General features: G+C 34.0%; 1 long non-coding RNA gene across 2 annotated transcripts; it reads left to right on the top strand.

Annotated features, from left to right (window-relative positions):
- Positions 1-7,312: 7,312 nt before the first annotated feature.
- On the top strand, positions 7,313-15,373 carry LOC144377393 (uncharacterized). Of its 2 annotated transcripts, none has more exons than XR_013438370.1 (4): positions 7,313-7,523; positions 8,870-8,969; positions 14,349-14,582; positions 15,077-15,373. It is a non-coding gene; the product is annotated as an uncharacterized LOC144377393 (long non-coding RNA). The 2 variants fall into 2 exon arrangements; XR_013438369.1 differs by having other exon boundaries at positions 7,341-7,523; positions 14,449-14,582.
- The last annotated feature ends 1,541 nt before the right edge of the window (positions 15,374-16,914 follow it).

The raw sequence follows: 16,914 nt of genomic DNA, 5'->3' as shown, positions 1-16,914 counted from the left end.
ACTAGATTTATTAAGTAAGTTTAAGAAAGATTAGAAAGGAAAAGCTAAAAATATCATTGTAGTTTTGCCTATTACAATAAATATTAAAATTAAATGACAAATCATTTATAATTTCTACAAAACCATAAAACACTCAAGAAACCTTTGTCAACAAGTATTTAAGACCTGCACAATAAATGCTACAAAGGGAACTTAAGGAATAACTGAATAAATTGAGAAATCTTGTTATGCATTAGAAAATACAAATTAATTAAGATGATTATTCTCACAAATTGATTAATACTTTCAATTCGGTCAAGTCCAAATTAAAATGCTGAGTTTTTAATAATATTGGTGAGAATGCAAAGGTCTAAGAATAGCCAAACTTTTTTTTAAATTTTATTTTTTGGTTTGTACTGGAGATCAAATTGAGGGGCACTTACCACTGAGTTATATCCCCAACCCTTTTGTTGAGATAGGGTCTTGCTAAGTTGCTCAGGGCCACTAAGTTTCTGAGGCTACCTCCAACTTGAAATCCTCCTACCTCAGGCTCCCAAGTCTCTTGGATTAAAAGCATGTGCCACTACACCCAGGCCAAAACATTTTTTTAAATACAAGATATGTAAAATATACACTACTTGATGTTATGGATCAAGTAAAATTTATCAAGAATGTTGTATTGACAGAACAGCAAAAAAAATCCATTGCACAAATTCATAATTAAATTGAATATCAATAAAAAGTAATTGAATAAGGAAAGGAAAGATTTCAATTGAATATTTTTAGGCAAAAAAAAATAAAAAATAAAAAAAATTGTTGGCTTTTATTTAAAACCAAATATAAAATTCAAACAAAATATACTTATGTTGTTACAAAAGGCAGGATTTCATCCTTTTTAATTTGACTAGTGTGTGTGTGTGTGTGTGTGTGTGTGTGTGTGTTTTATTCTTTATTCATTCACTCACATAATGGTAATGTAGGTACAAGTAGGGGGCTTGGTTGGCTCCTTATCTTGGCTATGAATAATGCTGTGATAAACCTAGGAGTACAGGTGTCTCTACAATGTCCTGATTTTATTTCATTTGAATGTATACTCAGTAAAATGGCTGTATCCTATGAAAGTTTTATTTCTAATTTTTTGAAGTAATTTCATATTGTTTTCTATAATGGGTGTACAAATTTACATTCCCACCAGTAGTGTACAAGATTCTCTTTATTCTCAATCAACTTTTCTTTTCTTTTTTTCATAATACCCACTTTTATTATGGATGAGGTGATGATTTGTTTATTATTTATTTATTTATTATTTCTTACATACATGACAATAGTGGAATGCATTACATTCATAATTATCCATTCATAGCATAATTTTTCGTAACTCCGTATATAAAGTATATTCACGCCAAATTATGCCATTATACTTGAGCTCTCTCTCTCTCTCTCTCTTTGCATTACAATTCTTAATACACCTTAATTTATTATGGTTTTAATCAGCATTTCCCTAATTGACAAATGATGTTGGAGAATTTTTCACTTGCTCACTGGTAATTTGTGTGTCTTCTTTGAGAAATATCTACTTAGATCCAGTGTCCATTTCTCATTTTAGTTATTTATTTTGCAGTTGAGGTTTTGGAGTTCCCTGTATATTCTGGTTATCAACCTCTGGCAAATGACTAGTTTGCAAATAAATTATCCTGTTCTATAGGGTTTATCTTCATACTATTCATTATTTCTTCTAACCTTGGAGATAACATGTATAAACATCTATAAACCTGGATGACGTGAAATCAGCCAGACACAGCAGGACTCCACATGATCTCAGAAAATATAGGATTTAAATAGTTGATCGCATAGAACTAAAGTGTAAATTTGGTTACCAATGGTTGGGGGTTTGGGGGCAAAGCTAGAAAAATGTTAGTCAAAGATGAGGAGGAATAAAGTCAAGAGATCCATTGTGCAATGTGATGCCTATAGTTAATATAACTATAGTTATTATGTATAATAGTCAATATAATAACTATAGTTAATAATAATAAATTTAATACTTGAAAAATGCTCAGAGTATATATTTTCATATATATGAAAATTATATGATGTGGGGTAACTCTTATGCTGATTAGATTTTTATTCATGAATATACCTATATATTTCAAAACATCATATTGTACATAATAAACACAATTTTATGTTAACTCAGGAGAAATGATTAAAAACCATGAGTCTAAATATAATAGATAATATAATAACTGGGATAGAGAATAGGAAAAATCTTCACAGGGGAGGATTAGGCAAAGATTTCTTAAAATGCAAAAATATCAACAATAAAAGACTATGGCTGTGGCTCAGTGGTAGAATGCTCTCTGGCACACATGAGGCACTAGTTTCAATTCTCAGCACCACACAAATAAATAAGTAAATAAATAAAGGTATTGTGTTCACATACAACAAAAAAATACATATTTTTAAAAAATATCAACAATATGATGAAAAAATGATTAATTATTTTTTCAAAGTTATTTTTTTACTTTTCAAAAGTGTAATAAAAATGCTAAGAAAATAAAAGGATAATCCAAAGATGGAAGAAACATACATTTGATAGTGGAATTACATCCAGAATATATAAGAAATTCTTCCAAATAAATTATTAGAAAGCCAATTGCTGAAATAAAACTGATCAAAAATTGATAGTTTAAATTATCAAAGAAGATTCTAAAGAAGATAAATAGTTAAATAAAAAAGAAAAACTAAAATATTTAACATTTTTCTTCAGTAGGGAAACACAGATCATTAAAAAATAAAATATATTACAAACCATTATAATATCTAAAATAGAAAAGCCTATGGGAATGGGAACAGGAAAGACAGTTGAATGACTTGTATATAACTTTCCTAAGTTACTATCTGAATGTCCAACCAGTGAAACTCCACATCATGTACAACCACAAGAATGGAAAGTTATACTGTGTATAATATGTCAAAATACACTCTACTGTCACGTATATCTAAAAGAACAAATTAAAGAAAGAAGGAAAGAAAAAAAGAAAAGTCTGGCAATATGTTTTGGTAAAGACTTGGAACACCTGAGCTCTCATGCATTGCTGATCACTTACAACATGATTGAGCAGTCTCTTTCCTCAGTATTCACTACTGAAAAGAAGAAAATATGAAACATGTTTTCTCACAAATTTGTACTTGGATGGATACAGCAAATTTATTTATAAGAATCATATCTTAAGGCAGATACATACCAACAATGCATAAATTGTGTCTTATCTACACAATGAAGGTATTATCATTATTTTTTAATATTTATATATTAGTTATACGTGGACAATGTCTTTATTTTATTTTATGCGGTGCTGAGGATCGAACCCATTGCCTCACTGATGCTAGGCGAGCACTCTACCTCTGAGTCATAACCCCAGCTTGTGAAGGTATAATTAATACAAGCAACAGTATGAATAAAGCTGAAAGAAAAAACAAGCATAATGGTGGTTGAAAAAACACTCAAACACACAAAAATATTATATTATTGAATTCATTTAAAATTCTAGAAAACTTTATTATGACAAAAACGGTTAGGAGATGTCAAGACACTGAAAATAATGTACTGCAAAGGATCAGAAAGTAATTTTTTGAGATAATGAATATCTTGTGAATTTGAAGGTAGATAAATGACTATAATCATGTGTCCAAATTCAGACTCTTTACTGCTTAATTTTATACAAGATGTACTTCAATACTATTGAATATAGGTGTTCTTTCAGAACATCCTATATATTTAAAAAAATTCAATGCCATAATGCAATACTACAATGAAGTTAAATAGCCATAATTAAAATTAGGGCAACTGCCTAGAATTCTGGAGTATACTGAGTCACCAAAACTCTCAAGCACAGCTGTTGGGGTGTACATTGCTAGAAACACTTTGGAAACCTTTGGTAATGTGTTCTGAAGCTAAGCATGTATGTACCTTTGATCTAAAAATTCTATTACTGGATTTTAAACTCAACAGAAATGGATAGATGTTCTTATTATTATATCTATGCTAGAATGTTCAGATCAATGCTATAAATAATAGCCTCAAGTTACCATCAACATTTTAATGGATAGCAAATTATATTATTTACAAAATAAAAAAATAAAACAAGGGTGAGAAAGAATAATCTCTAAGCTCACAGAAGACTATAAATTAGTTTCCCAGTATAGTGTGGAGCAAAAGGAGACAGATCCATCTGAGTACATGAAGTATGATTCTATTAATATAAATTTCAAAATTTGACAAAGAAATCTATGTTATTTAAAGTCAAGATAGTGGTTTTATCTCTGGGGTGAAGTTATGTTGTAATTCCCCAGAGCATGAGGGCTTCTAAGATGCTTATCATATTTTGTTTCTTGATCTGAATGCTGGTTACATGATTTTCAGTTTCTGAAAAGTTCATTGAACACATTATGCACATATTTTGGCACATATTCTGTGGTTTACAAATGTTTAAAAAAAGGTTATATTGGAAAGGGGGTTTAAGATGAACATACAATATAATTGGGAATAGGCATAAAAGTGAACAAATAAATATAAAACAATGCATAAAACACAAATGAGTAAACTTGAACACAGTGCCATATTTTGAGGGCTATGATTAACTGTGCATTCATTAACATTACTGAACTGTAAGTTTAGGTTTTTTTAAAGTTCAAAATACAGCGAACAAAAAAAGCAGACAGCTTTCTAAAATAAACTCCAAAAATTACCACTAGTGAAAATTATTCCAGAATCTCTTTTTGTATAAAAATGCACTTTGGTAAGTCTTAGCATGAGTTTTCCAGGAAGAATGTAACAAGAATTCAAATACAAGTGGTTTACTCAGGAGATTCAGAAAACACCATTAAAGGAATGGGGACATGGGACAAGGAAAGGAAAGCAGTTTACAAAGGACACATTTTGGAGCCAACAGTGGTGATTAGAGCTCAGTCTCTTGGCAAAACTCTTGAAAAATAATAAAATACAGATCTCAAGCTTATGACATCTTGGAATGAGAGGTCTATGATATTTATGTATAAAGTCCCATAAAACAATTGCTAATGTTTGCTATGGGAGATGTATTCCCCACTATTTCTAGCCTGCTTTGCATACAGGCAGATTGATCTGCTAGGAGGGAAAGCCCTTAGAAAAAGTGTAATTACTGGAAGCCAGAAGTTAAGAACGTGCATACTGAAATAATAACCCCCCCTTCTCAAAATGACCAAGATACAGGCAATGTCTCCAAGAAATGAAAGAAAAGCTAAGCATACATATACATTTAAATGATTATTTAATAAGCATGGTATTTTAATAAATATATTAAAATGCACAGTTAATCATAGTCCTCTAAAAATTTTACTTAAATTTAAAATAAAAAATAAAATTAAGTGAATAGGAAGAAAGTACTAATATTTAGACAACTCTTTCACACCTTACATATTATTAATTTCTAGGGGAAGATATGAAACATTATAATAGTAAATATAATCTTCTAATTTCGTACTTAAATTTTCCATAGTATTTATTGCCTGTTTAGAAATTTGAGAAAATTCTCCCTTTAAGGACATTTTTCTCCCTTTATCTAGTAATTTACATTTTGTCAAGTATCATAATATCTATTTTTATTTAATCCTAATCATCACAATTGTTTAGGCACACTATATACTAATTTTATACTGATCAAATAGTTTTACAAGACATCCTAAATTCTTAATATTGATTTATTTCTTGATTGGCTCAATTTCACTATGTTTTGATTATCCAAAACAGTCCTTATGGGTGCTGTGATCACTAACTTTATTTCTGAATCAGTCAATATTTGAGGAGCATTTGCTGGATTTTCAGGGATGCACCAGTTAACATGTCAAGGTCCTGCTCTAAATTTACATTCTAGAATAATAACAATTCCACAAATCACAAGTAAAAACAAGAAAGGAAGATCTAAGATAGTGACAAGTTATAAAGAAAAACCTCTGAAGATAATGATGTTGATTCATGCTCTGTGGGAGAAGTAGGGGTGACATCTTTAAGAGAAAGAGACCCGTGACTTCATAGAATGATCAGGGAACATTGCACAATGTCAGCCTCTGTACCATCTTCTAACAGATGAGAAATAACTGTTACAACAATCTGTTGTCATTGTACTGGGCAGAACAATACCAGGGTCTGATAAAAGGATAACTCAGGGTTTCTTGAAGAAATGCTTGATGTAGGAATGGAATGACAAAATAATTGATATTTAAAAGGAAAGGATTTAAACCTTGCAAAAAATAAATAAACCAGAAACAGATATGCTAATGAAATTGGCAAATAGCAAGATAGCTGATTATTCTGTCTCAACCCATTACTGCGTATGTCTTAGTATCCATCACCTTGTCTGCTTTATGCCAGTTGGTCTTATTGATCCATATTGTGAAAAGGGGACTAGTTATCTTCAACAATAAGTTGTTAAAATATGACTGGAAAGTTTTCAATATCAATTATGATCTTCAGTAATTCTTCATTTTATATATTCACAGTATCCTTTTCTTTAATTTCTGCAATAAATTTTGAGTTTTTATAATCACTGCATTCCTAATATTATGTGATATGACTCTTCTTTAGGATCTGGAATTTTTCTTCGTGTTTTAATTCATTAGTTTATAATGAGGGGATTTTTGTTGTTTTGTTGTTGCTGGGCATCTACTCAAGGCCTTGTGCCCTTTAGGCAGGTCATTACTAGTGAGCTTCATGCCTAGCCTGACTGTGGTAGGCTGAAATCAGAATTACTCTGTATACTTAATGGGTACATTTTTTAAAAAGGTCAAAATTATTGAAGTAAAAATTGTATTTCAATTATTGCACTTTAATTTGTGTTTATTTTAAAAAATGACGTATACTTTTTGACTTGAAAATGCATTTAAATTCAAATGAATTGAGAGTAATATTTTGGGGTTGGTCTCTTTTTGCTTATGATAGAGCATTTGACTATCATGCAAGGTCCTGGGTGTCCAATAGGTATATGAAAAAATCAAAACTGCAATGAACTGTCACCTCACTAAAGTAAGATTAAAGGGAATTACTACTGGTAAGGAGGTAGAGAAAGGGAACACTTGTACATTATTGGTGGGACTATAATTAGTGTAAAAAAATCTCAAAGAAAGGAGACATAGAGACAAGGTGCAGGGGTGTGGTGAGCTGCCTCTGCCATTTATGCAGACTATGGTTGCCATTACAAGATGGCGCTGGCTCCACTGTGGTTTGTGACAAACAACTCCTTATTTGGGAGAGTTGGCACATGGCTTTTCAGCACCCTATGTGAAAGTTCCACGTGGCAGCTTCGCATTGGGGCTTGAGATTCTATATTAAGGCTGGAAGGGGCATCCGAGGGATCAGTAGAAGAAATATCAAGGGCCTGAATAAACCGCTGAAAGAAGATTCCCGAGTTGCGTCTTCCTTGCGGGCAAGGGGTCGCGACAAGTGGTGCCGAAACCCAGGAACCAGAACTTTCAGCAGTCAGGGGTGGTGCACCGGTTAGTCCCAGGTAAGTGGGATCCGCGATCAAAGCGGGGCGCTCCTCGGTAATTAAAGAGAGCGGGAAAAAAAATAAAATAAGACGCTCCTCTGTAAATAAGGAGAGAGCGGGGTTTTGTACTTTCACTTTATTTACACTGCTTGGAACAGTATGGGCGCTACTTCCTCAAGCCCAATTTTGCTGGCCTTGGACGGGTTACTGCGTTCTAAGGGACTTAAAGTGAAGCGGAGCACATTACAGAGGTTTTTAGAAGAGACTGACTCTGTAGCTCCTTGGTTTGCTTTTTCAGGGAGTCTCACGATTCCCAGTTGGGACAAATTAGGGAAAGATCTGGATTTCGCTTACAAACAAGGAACTTTAAAGGGCGGTACCATTCCGCTTTGGAAATTAGTGAGGGGGGGTATAATGGATGGTAAATGCCAGAAAGCTGTGAGCGAGGGTCAGGCCGTTCTTGAGCAATTGCATGAAGAAAAATCGGAGGGGTCACATAGCGAGGTAGCAGAAAGTATTAGGAGTAAGAGTGGTGAACAGACAAGGGAGTCTGAAGTTAAACAGAGGAGAAGGCTCTATCCGGACTTGACTGAGTTAAAAACTCCCAAGGACACAAGTAGCTGGGACAGTTCTGAGGAATTGGACAAGTTATTACAACAATTACATAAGACTAAGATAAAAAAGAAAAAACGGGAAACAACAGATGTAAAAGCCTGCTGTGAGAAGGGTAATAAATCCAGTTCTGGGGAGGAAGTTGAGAATCTAGAGGAGGAGCCAGTACTTGATGCTGCTCCACCCTTCCCCGCGCCTCCAGTAGTTCCGCCCCCGTATGTGGGTGGAGTCCAAGGCTCTGGGAGGACTTTTCATTCTCAAGTTTGGAGAACAGTCAATACAGATCTCAGACTTTGTTGCTAGGATGGTGGATGCTGCAGGAAAAATTTTTTGGCGATCCCGATAGAGCCATGCCCTTGATTAAACAATTGGTCTTTGAACAGTGTACTAAAGAATGTAAGGCAGCTATTACTCCTTATAAAAACAAAGGCATAGAGGCTTGGATGAAAGTCTGTAGAGAGATAGGTGGGCCATTAACTAATGCAGGCCTTGCTGCTGCTGCAGCAGTTACGGCCGGAGTAGCCATGGCCAGCCAGGTGCAAACTGCTGTCACTGTTAATGAAGTTGTTCAACAAACTTCCACCATACTCAAATCTCAAAATAAAATTAATCAACATATTTTGTCAGGGATTTTAGCTGCTAACCAAAGAATAGATATACTTCAAGCTCAGCTAAAAAAAAAAAAAATTGTCTGACCTGGTACTTTTGGGTTGCATTGACCAACATGCGCATTTATGTATAACCTCTGTCAGGTTTAATGATTCCAGGAATGCTTCCCTCATCATTGGCGAATATTTGGCCGGAAATTGGTCCATGACAGCGGAAGAGCTGATCCAGTCTCAACTAACTCAGGTAGCTGTCTTGAATAGTACCCGTGTTGATCCCGTGACTTTGGGTCAATTCACCGATTGGATATCTTCTGCCTTTTCCTTTTTTAAAGAGTGGGTAGGAGTAGGCATTTTTGGTGCAATGTGTTGCTTCGGTATGTTCCTCTGTTTGTGGTTTCTCTGTTGTCTCAAGGCCCGCAGTGCTCACGATAAGGCTATGATCATACAAGCTCTTGCAGCTTTAGAAAATGGCAACTCACCTCAAGTCTGGCTTGCGCATCTTAAACAGTAAATCTTTGACATGGTCATTGCACCCCAAGTTATTATAACATTGCACTGGGATTGACATGTCTTTCCTCGTTATTCTCTTAGTGTTGGAAAGCCCTTGCACTCTTCAGGTCTTGCTACCATTGCACGCAGATGGGTTTCCACACTAGTGCCTTTGACATGGTCATTGCACCCCAAGTTATTCTAACATTGCACTGGGTTCGACATGTCCTTCTTTTGTCTTTCTTCTAGTGCTGGAAAGCCCTTGCACTCTGCAGGTCTTGTTGCCATTGCACGCAGAAGGGTTTCCACACTGGTCTTTAGCTTTAAAGCCCGTGCCTTTCTCTCAGGGTGTCGCCAACTTAATTGTGGTTGTCCTACAGAGGTAGTCCCAGCTACCCCCTTTTGTTCACCATCGTCACGATACAGGATGCGAGGTAAGGCACTGCACTTGAGTGATCCTGCAGTGGACCGGGACCTCAAGGGGAGCATGTCCTATTGCATGCGGGTTTGACGTGTCCACGCCCCGCCCCACGAAAAAAGGCGTCGGCTGATATGGAGTCAGATCTGGGGAAGGCGCCTCCTTAGGACTGAGCCATACTATGCAGCCATTCTGCACAGTGGGATAGACCTCTACTCTCACCTGTATTGTTTTAAGAAAACAGAAAGGGGGAACTGTGGTGAGCCACCTCTGCCGTTTATGCAGACTATGGTCGCCATTACAAGATGGCGCTGGCTCCGCTGTGGTTTGTGACAAACAACTTCTTATTTGGGAGAGTTGGCACATGGCTTTTCAGCACCCTATGAGAAAGTTCCACGTGGCAGCTTCGCATTGGGGCTTGAGATGCTATATTAAGGCTGGGAGGGGCATCCGAGGGATCAGTAGAAGAAATATCAAGGGCCTGAATAAACCGCTGAAAGAAGATTCCCGAGTTGCGTCTTCCTTGCGGGCAAGGGGTCGCGACACAGGGGCAGGGAAGGTGGCAGCGTTCTTTTTTTTCTTGTATGTAATCTACAACACCATACTTTAAGACTATTATAAAAGAAAAGAAAAAATGGTTACAACAGTTTTACTTACCTTTTAACTTCTGCTAGATCTCTAACTTTCCTAGCCTTATATGTAAAATGTAAATTACAGGACCTACAAGATTTACTTATTAAAAAAAAAAAAAAGTTAATACAAAAGAAAAAAAGTGTCTTATTTAAATCCAAACTGCTTGCAGACTGTCTTATCTGTGTTCACCTGGCTTTCTTGACCAGTTGCTCCCAAATGTTATAGCACGTTATGTTAATATTATGGTGTTGTAAGTTTTAAAATATTCTATATAAGATGATATATTTTCTGATCAGTCTTGTTTCATCTAACTATAAAGGTTTTTACATTCTGCCTTTATCCAAAGGCCAATTTCTCCAGAGTTAACTCTCAAATACATTCAATAATTTATTTTTTTCTATTTTTTTTAGTTGTACATAACACAATTCCTTTAATTAAATTAATTTATTTGTTTATGGCGCTGAGGTTCGAACCCAATGCCTTACACTTGCAAGGCAAGCACTCTACTGTTGGGCCACAACCACGGCCCCTCAAAAACAGTTTTTAATAAATCCTTAGGAGAATATAAATAGGATGATGTTGGAAATGGATCTGATAACCATCACAGACACATAGCTGGCTATCTGGAACCACTGATTTCAGAGTCCATCATAGCTGTTAGATCTTATACCTGGCATTTCCAGTTATATAGGTCTGTCCCATGTCTATATATTATGTACTTAATAACAAAATAGACATTTAGACAAATGAGTGCTCATAAATAAAAATTTAAATCAAAAGTATCCAAATACTTAATTCAAATCAAGTTATCCAATAAAATGTATTTAAGGTTCTAACTTATGGGTTTTTCTAGGTGACCAAACAAAAGAGGCTTAATTTCTTAAAAAAAATCTAAAATATAATATCCATTATTTCTATTTTTTTTTCAATAAAACAGGGATGATTATTACTATCAATCATGTTTTTCTTATGTTTTTATGTTACAATTAAAATAAATTAAACATAAAAAGAATTAATCTTCATGAGTATAGTTTCTTAATTATATAAATTAAAAATTACAGCTAATGCCAAACTGGTCTCTCATTTTTTTCCAGTTGTTAAAGAAACAGGATCCTGCCTCTTTTCTTTAATTCCTTCTTTAAAACAGGCTTTAAAGAAATTTTTTAAAAGATTATTAATAATAATGGTGGATCAACTTTCAATATCTAATGTGCTGTTGTCATTGATAGTTTTTATTAAAACACCTTATGCTTTTACAACAGTGGTTGCTAATTATTATAAAAAATTATATATAGTAAAAATAATTATAGTGTCCTCACTTTTCAGGCTATGATATGTTGCCTTTTACTTTCATGTGCTCAATTAATTACTGATGGTCATTCTGAAATTTTATCCTTAAAAGACTTGGACATTCATGTTTTATACCTTACTTATGGAAAAACTTTATATCTGCAATATTTATAATTTTTCCTCTACTATCAAGCTGTATTAACAACTTTTTTTTAGTACAACTGATTTTCACATGCCTCATGATGGACAATTCTCTTTGTTATATCAGGTTATACATTTCCCCTTTTCCTTAATTTCTACCATTCCTCTTACATATGGATTAAAGGTGTATACAAAGAAAAGTTATATCTGTTCCTATTAATAATAAATGAACTGATTATTATACCCTACATCAAATCTCTCCAAGCAAGCGGAGTTAACTACCATTGTACTGGCATTAAAACTATTTTCTACTACTTTAAACATTATTACAGATTCTCAATATATAACTAAAGTTGTTCCTCGTATTTTTATAGATGGGTTATGCCCTCATTTGGATTCCAATTTACTATCTCTTTTGTTAACCCTTTAAACTCTTCTACAGCATCATATGTCTCCTATCTTCCTATCTCGTACACACAGCCACTCCCAAATTCCTGAACCTTTGACAGAAGGTAACACTCACACAGATAAAGCTATAAAAATCCCTTTGTTTTTTATTTTCAGATGCTGTGAAATCCCATTGATTTTTTTCATCAAAATGCTTGTTCACTAATAAAAATGTTTTCCATCTCTTCTCAACAGGTTCATGCTATAATCAACAATTATTTTCACCTGTTGGTCCTCTATGTAAAAATCTGTAAATCCAGGAGGCCTACATTCTAATACACCTTGACAAATGGATGTTACCCATTTCCCTCCTTTTCATCTGTACTTCTTTCTTCATATTTTTATTGGTATTCATTCTAAGTTCATTTGGGCTAATGCCTGAAGGTCTAATAAGGTATCTACTTATATTTCTCGTTTATTACTTTGTTTTGCCACCCTGGGCAAGCCCATTTGTTTAAAAATAGAAATGCCCCTACATATACATCTCATGCTTTTACACAATTTTGAAATCAATAAAATATATTTTTAAGTCATACAGTTTCTCATAATCCTACAGGACAGGCTTTGGTTAAACAAAAACAAAATAGGTGAAACATATTCCTGTGCTTCAAGCTTGGTTTCTTTGTAGAGATGCAATTGATAAAACCTCTATTTATCAACCTGCCTGTTCTTCTCCTTCTGTGCCTGGCTATGTGGCCCCTTTAAGTCCCCGACTCTTACCCCCCCACACCCCCACAGTGGTGGCAGCTCAGCTCAGGCAACAACACTGTGCCTGGAGCTGTTCCCAAACCTCCCACATATGTGACTCCTCTACCTAATTCACTACCATTGCCTCCAGGGCCAGCTGTGCCAGCTACCCTACCCCTAGCTAAATGCCCATTAGTTGAGTGCATGGGACAAGCAGTGGAGGAGAAAAAAATCTCATAACTTACCTGCCTGTCCTATTAAGATAAATATATGAATATGAACAGTTACCTTTTGCTATATTTAAAGAGTTACCACCTTTAAATTCAAGGTAAAATACAAGGTTTGACTCTACTGTCATTGGAGCATGTTTATCAGTTACTGTAAGTAGACCTAAAATAACTCTATGTTTAAACGAGCAGTCAACTACAGTGTTATTGAACACAAAATACTAAGGTTATGATAATAAATACTGTTAGGTATGGCTTTATACAGGGACTTTTTTTAAACAAAAAGAAAAAAGAACTCTGCCACCTTTCCTGCCCCTGCACCCTTGTCTCTGTGTCTCTTTTCGTTGAGATTCTTTACAAATTAGTATAGCCAGTTTGGAAAATAGTAGAGAGGGTCCACAAAACATTAAAAATAGAGCTATCCTATGATCCAGAAATCCTACTACAGAGTAAAATGTGTAAAATATGTAAAAATAAAATTAAATAAGCATGTCAAAAACATACCTGTAATCCAATATTTATTGCAGCACTGTTCACAAGATTTAAGAAATGAAAACAACCTAAATGTTCATCATCTGATGAATGAATAGAGAAAATGTGGTACATATTCACAGTGGAATACTATTCAGCAATAAAAAATAAACTTTTCTCATTCATGACAAAATGAATGGAAATAAAAATCATGTTAAGAGAAACAAGCTAGGTGCAGATAGACAAGTACTGCGTGATGTCACTCATATATGGAATATTTTTGAAAAGTTGATCTCATGGAAGTTAGAAGAATTGGTGCTGCCAGGGGGAGGAAAAATATTTGACAATAATAAATATGGTTAGTAAGTTAAATAGATAAGAATAAGTTCTGGTGTGCTACTGTATATTAGGGCGACTATAAAAAATGATTATATACTATATATTTTATTTTTTATACTGTATATTTCAAAAACTAAAAGTTCAAATTTTCCCTATAAAAATGATTCCTATTTAGTGTGTATATGCATTTCTTTGACCTTATTTGAATATTAAACAGTGTATACAGGTATTAAGATATCACATGTACATGTTTTGATGGTTACTCTGGATGGTTGACTTGAATGGATTAAGATATGACTAAGATTAGTAGATGTGTCAATGAGGGATTTTCCAGGAATGATTGGCATATGGGACAGCAAACAGGGGGGAAATCACCCCATATATGGGTTGCACTTCAACAATATGTTGGAGGCCTGGTGGAACAAAAAGGTGGAAGAATGAGGAAGCCAATGCAGATGCAAGTTTGGTTCTTATTGAGCAGGTGCTTCAGTGGTTGGTGCTATCGCTGGAGGACATCAGATTTCAGCTCCTTCACTCTTCCAAAGTGGACTTTAACCTGATAATCTCCAAATAATGTCCAGGTCTTCAGTCCCAGACTGGGCTCCCTCATTCCTCCTCCTTCTGCATCTCTGGCTTCTTGGACTGAGCAGCTACTGGTTCCTCTAGTTCTCCAGCCAGAAAATGGTTATTATGGGACTCGCCAGCTTCTGATCATGTAAGTGGATCTAATAAATAATAAATTTCCTTGTAATAATCTTTCATATCTAGAGAATTTTGATAATATAAATGTAAAATAAATTTAAATGAAAAAATTCGCAGTATAAAAGGAAAGGAACAACTCCAAAGTGATGGATTTATAAAATTTTCTTATCTCATTTTAAAAGGAATTTAGAATGTAATTTTGTTAAAAATTTTATTTTCATATATCACATATTTAGCTATTGGGACCAGTTTGTGGGGCCTTTGGCTCTTCTGATCAGTCAAATTACTATTTTAATATATATCTATAGATAATTAGTGGTATGTTTCTATTTTGAACAGGAACTTTTTATATGATACATTATAGATTCAAGAAAATATTTTCACTGTTTGAAAAAATAATTTTATCACAATATATATTCAGTCTCCAGTGAATGTTTATTGAGCAATAGTGCTCACCAGACTCTGTGCTGAGTACTTTTAATTTACCCATTCATTATTTCTTCACAGCAACTCAGTGTTAAAGTGTGACTGCAGGAAGTAGGTTCTGGGGGCATCCCTTTGGAGTAGTTATTCGGTGAGCTGTGCTTTGTTTTGGAATCATCCTGAAGTGATTTTTTGAGCAGCTTCTTCTCACCACACTTTTCCACCATGATGTTCTGCCTCCCCTAGAGCCCTGAGGAATGGAGCAGGGGGGCTGGGGATGTGGCTCAAGTGTGCGGCCCGGGTTCGATCCTCAGCATCACATACCAACAAAGATGTTGTATCTGCCGAGAACTAAAAAATAAATATTTTTTTAAAAAATTCTCTCTCCTCTCTCACTCTCTCTTTAAAAAAAGAAAAAAAGAAAAGAAAAGAAATGGAGCAGGGGGTGAGGGGGCCTATGTGTATGGGCTGAGATCTCTGAATCTGTGAGCACCAAACAAACTTTCTGCCTTCTGCCTCTGAAATTGTTCTTGTTAGGTCACAGCAGTGAAAAAGCTGACTGAAACACAAAGTAAAACTTAAAAAGAAAAAAAAAAAAAAGTAAAACTTAAAAAAAGCCTAAAAATTACAAAGGCTAAAAATGACTAAAGAGAAGATTTTGTGCACATGACAAAGATTACATATTAACATAAGAATATGAGCTAAAATTTCTCAAATCTTGTTTAAAAATAATGTTGATTGCATATTTTAAAATGACACTGGTTAAAGGTCACACATAAAAACAGAAATGCATAAAAGAAAAATGTAAAAGATGTATTACATTGTAATAGATTTTTTTTTGGGGGGGGGTGGGCGGCAGTGGGAGAGGTACCAGGGATTGAATTCAGCGCTTGACCACTGACTCACATCCCCAGCCCTATTTTTTTTTCTTTATTTTAGAGTCAGGGACCACGGGGTAGCTTAGCAACTCACTTTTGCTGAGTCTGGCTTTGAACTTGTGATTTCAGCCTCCTAAGCCGCTGGGATTACAGGTGTGTGTCATGATGCACAGCCATAATAGAAAATCTTCAAGTCAAAATAATTTGTTAACTCCAATAGAGCACTGTAAAATAATAAAAACATTATGTAAAATTCAGAATAGTATTTCATCAAATATCACATTATAAAAAGTAGCTCAGGATGAACAGTTACAAATTCAAAAGATTATTAAACCACAATTTTATTGTGAATTTTAATCATTATTTTATCTTTGATCTGAATTTTATGAACAATTTTGTAATTTATTCAGGTATATTTACCCATACTTTGTACTGTTACTATTAACAGCAAAGTTACAATTTAAATTTTATACTCAAAAAGAATAAATAATGCTTCTTTTCAAAATTAAATTTTCTATTTGTAAATAAGAGAAATATGTTCAAACCACCATTAAAACTTTCATAATTTATGAATAATCAAAATGTACTTTATTTTATTATAATTTAATAATGATAGCATTATAGTTTGGTTTTTAAAATAAAGGAATACAGCTACATAGAAATATAAAACATTCACAGATTTTAAAAAATGAATAAGTTGACAGCTACATAGAAATATAAAACATTCACAAATTGAAAAAATGAAAAATAAATCAGTAATGATTTACTCTCTAAAAAACATTAAGAAACAACAGCAAAAAATATAATAGTATATTAGAAACTAAGAAAAAACAATCTAAAGAAAGAAAATAATTAAAACAAAGATCATAATTCATCAGAAAACAAAAATAATGATTGAAAAATAAATTCATGAGCTCTTTATTTGATGAACAAAGACATATTAGACATATTTCTGTCTACATATAGACATATTCTGTATTTAGACATATGTCTAAATATATACATGTTTCTCAAGAATCTAGTTAATAAAAAGAGAAAAATGAT

The sequence above is a fragment of the Ictidomys tridecemlineatus genome, chromosome 1 (genome assembly GCF_052094955.1).
Source record: "Ictidomys tridecemlineatus isolate mIctTri1 chromosome 1, mIctTri1.hap1, whole genome shotgun sequence".
In the NCBI taxonomy this organism is placed as follows: domain Eukaryota; kingdom Metazoa; phylum Chordata; class Mammalia; order Rodentia; family Sciuridae; genus Ictidomys; species Ictidomys tridecemlineatus.
The sequence above is the reverse complement of the archived record's forward strand: the minus strand, read 5'-3'. Positions and strand labels throughout refer to the sequence as shown.